Source organism: Limulus polyphemus, unplaced genomic scaffold (genome assembly GCF_000517525.1).
Source record: "Limulus polyphemus unplaced genomic scaffold, Limulus_polyphemus-2.1.2 Scaffold2978, whole genome shotgun sequence".
Taxonomy (NCBI): domain Eukaryota; kingdom Metazoa; phylum Arthropoda; class Merostomata; order Xiphosura; family Limulidae; genus Limulus; species Limulus polyphemus.
The window spans coordinates 53,158-61,588 of record NW_013668588.1 but is presented as its reverse complement, the minus strand read 5'-3'; the positions used below and the strand labels follow the sequence as shown (position 1 = coordinate 61,588).

The window sequence follows — 8,431 nt, the reverse complement described above, 5'->3', positions numbered from 1 at the left end:
TAGATTGAAAGCACCCTGTATTGAATCTACCCAGATCTACATATAACCCTGCCTCATCAATTCTAGATTTACATTTATTAGGCCTACCTTTAGAAAAAATGTTACATCCAGATCTATTAACTTATTCATTAGATTTGTCTCAGTCCAATGCGTAGTTTAATAGTTAGTATAGGTCTAAGAATGCCAATAATATGGGCTACAATTTGTATGATGATGGACCTAGGGTCTAGAAATAAAGTTATAACTGCAATTGGACCTAAAGTCTTGTACATTAGTTGGGTAAGACATGATTTTCAATCAGTCAATACAATTACAAACCACTACATTAGGCCTATAATGTTTACTAGATCTAGATCTGGGCCTTGCCTGTTGCATATATTGCCAATCTTGCATACCAGTTAATATGTTACATCAATCTCGTATTTTCTTTTTGTTGAACATACACTTACTTGTAAGTTGTACTCTAGGACTTGTATTTGATCTACAGATGAATGATGGAATAGTGTAATTTACTTCTGTATATCAATTCAGTCTCACTGTATTTCAGTGGGCAGCTTTTAAATGTTAAAACTGCAAGCGTAATACACACAAATAACATGTCGTATTTACTTAACATAGGCGAGTTGCGCTATATCCTAGGGAAGGACATAATTAATAAGTAATAGGCATTATAGGCCAGAAGAAATTTTGTGCCCCTTCACACAGGGGCGACTGCCCCCTTGCCCTCCTTTTAAACTCCTATGTAACTAAAAGCAAGTAGAAAATATGACGTGCCTACATATCACACTTTTCCTCCCTTCTCTTTTTCATTCTCCTCCTCAAACCAACAATGAAAATTAAATCTATTAGCCTCTAAACTTTCACTATTGCCAAGGAATACATAAACTTTCATTTGTTCTTAAGAACACATACAGGCCACCTGGATGATACATCCATTTAACAATGATCTTCTTGAACTACAAGAGCAAAACCATTTGGTACATTATATTTTAAATATGAAATAATACAAACTCAAACCAAAATAACAGAAATCATTCTAGTATTTACCTATATTTCAAATGTGTAATGAGACACCTTGTGATAAAAACTTCACTGTTCTCTGCTAAATAGAGAACAAAAGAAAATTGCAGGTAAAGGAGACATTTGGAACCAAGCCTTAATGATACCTCTTCATCTTTTCTAATATGCTTAAAATCATAGGTATTTTCTGAACCTTAAATGTGAACATTTAACTGATATAACATTAGTCCTTCATAAAAAGCACAGCACATTTTGAAAATTTCTAAGGCAGGAGACTACACCTCCTCTGTACCAAGGTACATTATTCACCTGGAAAGAAAAGAAATGAAAGTCATGCAAGAATGGGCAGAAGCTAAAAGCACAGTTCAAATGCTGTATCAGGCTTTGGAAAAAAGTTACATGTGTAGGGTGGCTAAGGTACATCAGACCGTAAATAGCGAGTCCCTACCATCTTCACCTCAAGCCCAGTGAGGAAGAACAGAAAATTAACATCTACCTTGCAACTGAGTGAGGACTTATGTTGGTTGATCCTGCACTAATCCAACACCAGAACACCCAAGAACTCAACTTCTGGGTAGCACTAGGATGGGAAAAAAACCAGCCAGAAGTGTGAAATGTACTACACATACAGAACATCACTGCTCTACTTCCAACTGAATGGAATTAGTCACACCCCAGTGGCAAGGAAGTTGGGAGTTGCAAAAACTCTCATGCTCCACTAAAAGAGAAAAAAGGTGGTATGAAACCACAACTGGGAGTACGAAGAAGTGCATCACTGTAAAATAGTGAAAAGGGTGATCACGAGATTCATATTTTTAAAAGCGGGCCAGCACTAGGTTTTAAACTAGGCATGGAGGATGGCCAGGAATCCCCTGCCTGCTTTACTCATGAGTGAATATGGTCTGGATTGAGTCATTGTTTAGGAAAATTAGCAATGCAAGGATACCTTGAGCAGTCTTTGGGACCACCCCATTTCATGGTTGAGTACTTTAATGGGCCAGAATGGCCCTACACTGTGTACATTTTGGTTAAGTATACCCTGGCAGGCAACACTTATCACTGAGTGGGATCCTGTAAGGGACTAGAGGACTCAGTGAAAAAAGGGTAAGAGAAAAAAGAAAGACACAGTGAGACACTATATGATGAAGAATAGTGACTAGATGAAGTCCATAGCCTGAATAGAGAGAAATGGCCAGAAGATTGGGATAATGTGCAACAAAGTTGTGAGGGATTATCCATATGCTAGCCTGAACAATCTTCTCCAATGAATGATGGAAGTGGATAGTGAATCAGCAAATTTGATGGGAGCCCAACTGGAAATTCTGACATGCTTATCTATCCAATAAAGAATATACCAACTGGACAAGTTGTTGGACCCATCCAGAGAGAGTAACAGAAGAAAGATCACGAGTGGATGAAGGATTCCATGGAAGGAAGAGATGGACCAAATAACAAAAGACCACACAAACATGATAGATGAGGAAATTTGGATCTGAATGGGAATAAAGATGAGAATGAAAAGAAGAGATATAGGAGTACTGCAGACATTTTAAGATGAAAAGCAGGATTCATGGATAGAAGGATATAGGGGCAATGGAACAGAATGAAAGAAGAATTGATGGTGTATAGACATCAGAATGACAATGACCACAAGCGAGTAGGAGGAGAAAATAAGTTGTAAGAGACAAATGATATAAGGAAAAGGGAGGTAGGGTAAGGGATGGAGAATAACATTAAAGACTCAGTCAGGTAGGCTGGAAGAATGAAAAGGGCTGGAAAGAAAACAACCTGACATAACAGGAAAACCAGAAAGTAGTCAAGACAGCCACCAAATAACCAGCAATAGTCAAGAACGACCAGCCTTGGTCAAAAAGCCAAGTGAAGAACACAGATAGATGGGGAATAGAAGGATGAGAATGAATCACACCAAGATGAGCAGCAATAAATGCACCACTCCCAGTAATAAACTTATAAGGAGGACAGGTGAACAGAATGGAATCAAAACAGCAGAGCCAGACCAAAAGAAAGATCTTGGAAATGATAAACTTGACCACAATGTACAGACTGAAGATAAAGTCTGGATGCTGGGGAGATGAGAATGTGAAAATAAACATCAGAGACATTGACCGTAGTCCTCTCCAACTCTGGAGAAAAAGACCAGAGGGTAAGAAAATTCATCACATTAAACTGAGGAAGGGAAAGAAACTGAAACAGACAGGACAAAATGATGACCGGGTGTCAATCCCTGGTGTACTGGAGAATGACAAACAGATAGGAATAAAATCTCTGATAAGGATGTGAAACCCTTTCAATAGCATCCTGGGTTAAAAGGTCTGAAATTGCCTTGGAGAGATGCTTGTGGGAGACAGAATCACTTGGAGGAGGGAAAAGAACAGAAAGTGAAGATAAAGGAATAGGAGAAGAAAAATGAAGGATAAAGTTAACAGACAGAATCTGACACAAAAGGAATCTTTTGGTCTAAAAATTGAGCCTAACAAGCCCACATTGATCCTGACCTTAGAAGATAGTCACTGACAAGACTGTTGATGCTGAAACATACAGATAGAGGAAGAACAGATGGCAGAAGAGGAACGGAAGAAATGGGACTTGAAAGGAGTCTGGAGGAAGGGAAGTAGCTTGGAAAAGATGGGACACAAGGGTAATCAAGGAAAAATGTTGGTGCATGCCCTCAGACAATGACAACATGGAATCAGATACCCCACCAAACATCCATTGACATAAGAAAGGAGCCAGATGAATATCTCTGAGAAAAGAGGGAGGTAAATATACTTATGCAAGAATGACCCCCTCCCAACAAGTCCAAGCAACAGAGTAATCAAGTGAGAGGGGACAAGGTTGAGGAAGGAGAATGTGCAAATGTAGAAAAAGGAAGGAGATGGGTGTCTGTTAAAACCCCTCAGAGTTACTTCCAAAAGAATATTTATGGAATATAGATGATGTAAAGGATAGTGAGGGTAAGGTAAAAACAAAAAACTGAGCATAAGAAAGACTAATAAAGGATAATGTATCAAAACCCCAAGCCTGAAAAAAAAAGACTCCATAGTTTGGGTGCCCAAGAAAAGGGCCTCAGCCTGATTGCAAGACAAAGCAAATGTGCAACTAGTTGAAGAGGATAAGGAATAACAGTATCAGAGTAAAGTTGAAACTCGGATATCAGGGGAATGAGGAAAAAATATAATATTCTGAAGAAAGGTTTGACTGGAGAAGGGAAAGAAAAGAATAGTAAAAATAGGAGAGAAGAAAACTGGAAGAACTGTTTGCCAATTTAAATAGTGTGAAATGACTGCCTAAAATCCATGTCCTCACGGATGGGAATTATAGGAGGAGAAAAGTCTGTATCAAGACCTAAAAAAAAGACTCAGGCCACATGCAACACTCCACCATTTACTATACAATAGTCACCATATCCCCTAACATATATAGAGACACCCAACACCATTGTGATAGTCTGTCTAGAGTGAACAAAGTCTAGATGTTCAACACTATGCAGTATATAATTCACGTTGTGAAAAATAAGAGCCACAAAGCCTGCAGAGGCAGAATTGTTTCAAAGTAAAAAGATATTTCCACAACAGTTGGTTTTGTAAATAATTCAACCAAATGATGTTGAAAAATCTAATGCGAGCACAAAAAACGTCTTAACACACGAGTGTCAAATCGAGTCATGATGATTGAACAATTGATATAGAGAGAGCCAGCTGTGCTAGGTGGTAATGTCACACACCTATTGGTGGAGGGTTGTTCCTTGCTCATTTGCACATAACAATGCAGTAATATCATGTGAGATTAGGTGGATGCCTCAAGGCTAGTGGTGAGCAAAAATGTTCATACATAGAGGACAGTCCTGAATTGGGAAAGCTAGATGTGGGAGAGATTATGTATCATAACAGAATTTAAAGTTATAAGTAAACTTTAATTTTTTTTTTCTCTGGAAGGAATTCTACAAAACTGCAGCACAATCTTCTGTGGAGAATTATAATATGTTATTCCTAACAAGCTGCATATTTCAATAACTCTTTCATCCATCAGATTCTATAGTAATAACATTAGATACGTCAAAGTTTATCAAGATGTACAAAAACATTTAACTATTCCCCTTCAAATGAATAAACTGCAAGATCTATGTCTGTTTTACTAAAACAATGTATCATATAATGCACTAAATAACCAAGTGAATTTGAATTTTAAACAAGACAAAAATGTCTCATGTTAATGCTAACAAAATATGGTTTGCCCGATTATGTGGTGTGCTGTCAACTAAAAACACAAGAAAAATAAGTGATAAGGAGTCATTTTCATCCATAGAAAAACAACAACACTAATAACCTTTCATATCCATTTACCTATCCAATAAAATTTCAAAATAATTCAGTGTAACTTCACATATCATGGTATCAAATAAGTTTAGAAATGTTTATAAACTATAATAAAGCCAGTCTGCTTACAAATGTTAAACCTATTACCAATAACATTCAAGATTCTATTTTTAACCTTTTCATTCCATCACTCAAACAGAAAACATATAGGAAGACTATCCAATACACTAACTATTTGCAACACCTGAAACAAGCTCCCCATTATTCTTCTGCAATCTAGATAAAATAATAAAGCCCAAAGTTAACATTTTCCTAAACTGAAAATGTATTTCTGATAGATACTTACCTCCTTTCACAAATGGCTTTTCTCAACTTACACTGCCCTCTTTATGCACAAATTTTTGCTCACCACTAGCCTTGATACTCACACCTACCCTCATGTTTATTCCCTTGAGATGTATGCTATCATGTAAATGATCATGCAGCAATCCTCCACCAACAAGAGTGTGACACAACTTCTATTGTCAATAGTGCTCACTCTACTGTGCAGCCCAAAATCACTTCGAGATTAATCAGTGCATACAAAACTGACACTAGAAGTGGGAAGGATGGGTGAGAAATGTGAGTTAACTTCCGATACAATATCTTAACTCTCTCACAAATCACTATAATCTCACATCGAGTTGGTGGAGGGTCTGGTGAGATGATGATCTCCCTTTATAAAGCACCCAAAGGAAGACCATGGAGAGTGTGAATAAATGGAAGGCAACACCCCTGTGGGAGACTACACCACTTTTGAGCCAGCTATACTTTGTGCCCACGAGAAATTGTGTTGCAATAAGAGCAGAAACAATGGAGGGACCTCCCCAGCTTAAACACAACTATCACCACATCTGCCAGGAACCAACATCCAGGGTATGGTAGAATGATGGACAGCAACGTGAGAGTGCATTTTCAGTCCCTCACCAGGAAGCATAGAGAATTTATTGTCCAGTCCATGGTAGGAAGAGGGTACCCGGCCACACGTATGAAATACGGGGACCACCAGTTTAGAGTGGGTAGGACTTGTAAGACTGTAAATGGGAGACTAACCACAACCAACACCAGACAAACCATGATAGGAATATTCAACTCATGACAGGAAGAGGGTCCTCGATCTTTCACCTTGGATACGGATACTGGTAGGGAGGATGTGCCTCCCTACCAAGGATCCACATCATCATGTGCACACATCCAACACAACCAGCATTATATCTACTAGGAACTGACATCTAGGTGACAGTAAGAAGGTGGACAGCAAAGTGGGGATGCATCTCATGTCCACCACAAGGTGGCATTGGGAATGTATCGTCCAGTTTGCAGTTGGAAGAGGGTACCTGGCCACACACATGCGAGGACTTAGCTTATGTGGCTGGCCTAGCTCCAATCATCACCATATCTGTTGAGAACTAACATCCAGGGAATGGTAGGAAGCAGGGTGCCTCAGCAGGAGGGACAAACTGCATGTTGGCAGAATGCATCATCCAACACCTGATGGCATGTGAAATTGTACAGCAGATCTGCTGTAGTAAAAGCTCAACACCTTCTACACCAGCAGAATACCAATGCCCTACTCTCAACCAAATGGGATTGAGCACACCTCAGGAGGAAGCCTCAGTGGTCCACCACCCCAGTGGCTAGGAACTGGTAAGGACTCCCATACTCCACTAGCAAAAGGTGGAAACAACATATTGGACAGTCAGGAGGAATGCTGCACTAGAGACAGTGCAATGGGTGACTGTGATACCTTATTTTGAAAAGCATGTTGATATTGTGACCTACAATATACAGATCATCTGGGATAGGCAATAATCCCTGTCTGCTTTTTTCATGTTATTCCACGAATGTACAGTTCAGTATAAACATTTTTATGCAGCAAAACACCAAGAGGCATGCCTACAGTCTTGCAGACCACCCCGTCTCAATAGTGGGTGTATATGACACACAAGTGTTATAGTGCAGATTTCAGAACAAGTATAGCTAGTCAGGCAACACTCGCCACTGAGTGGGATCCGACTAAGCGACAAAAGCACTGGCACAGAAAAAGGAGCACTTACCCAATCAAAGAAACATTGCAAAGTGCAAAACGATGACATAAGGCAGATGAAACCCCACAGAAAAAGAAATGGCTAGGTGATGAAGATAATGAGCAGTAAAAGTATGTAGAGTTGTCTACATTTTAGTGTTAATGATGTCCTCCAACAGATGATGGAAATGAGCAGCCAGGGACATGGTAAGGTGACAAATTTGATGGGAAGATACATAGAAAAGACGACAATCATCAAGAGATTGGGAAGAATAAGACAGCAAATCAACTGGCGAATCCAACTCATAAGAATAATGGGAGAAAGGTCACAGAACTGGGAAGGATTCCAAGGAATAACTCTTTCAGCATGGGCTTGGTTCCTGGGACCAACCTCATAACCATTTTGTGCTTGTTTTCATGCTATAACTTTTAACTTAGTAAGTACATGTTCACAAAATTTGGCAGATTACCAGTAAACATTACAAGGCTTTTATATGCAAAATATCAGATTTTTTTATTAAGTCTTAAGGTTTGTTAAACAATGTTTTTCTTATGTCATTTTTTTTTTGCATGTTGCCTATCCAACATGCAATGTAATTTTCATTTGAAGATTAAAAATACTTTCATGCATCAGAAAATTTTCAAATTTCACATTCAAAATCTTCATAACATCCAGATTTATATTTTATCTGTTATTTTCACTATGGAATCTCTGTACAGGTTAGGTTGATTTGACTGATCTCATAACCACCATAAAAAATTAGGAAATAAATAAAAATTATGCCTTTTTCGTTCTAAAATGAGTACACATTATAACACATATGTTACACTAAATAGCTTAAATCTCCTAACATTATGCTCTACTTATATTTATTATTTTTATTATATTGAATTTTTACCCATGCCAGACTAACAAAAGTTACTAACAGAAGTTACAATGACGCTGCACATGTGCACTCATGTTACCATATCCAATAATATAAAACTGACCATTAGTCTTTACAAAGTG

General features: G+C 38.4%; 1 protein-coding gene across 4 annotated transcripts in view; it reads right to left on the bottom strand.

Moving 5' to 3' along the window:
- The window catches only part of LOC106468356 (coiled-coil domain-containing protein 148-like), a 123,043-nt gene that overhangs the window by 85,046 nt on the left and 29,566 nt on the right, over positions 1–8,431 (bottom strand). The gene's annotated exons all lie outside the window — the stretch shown is intronic.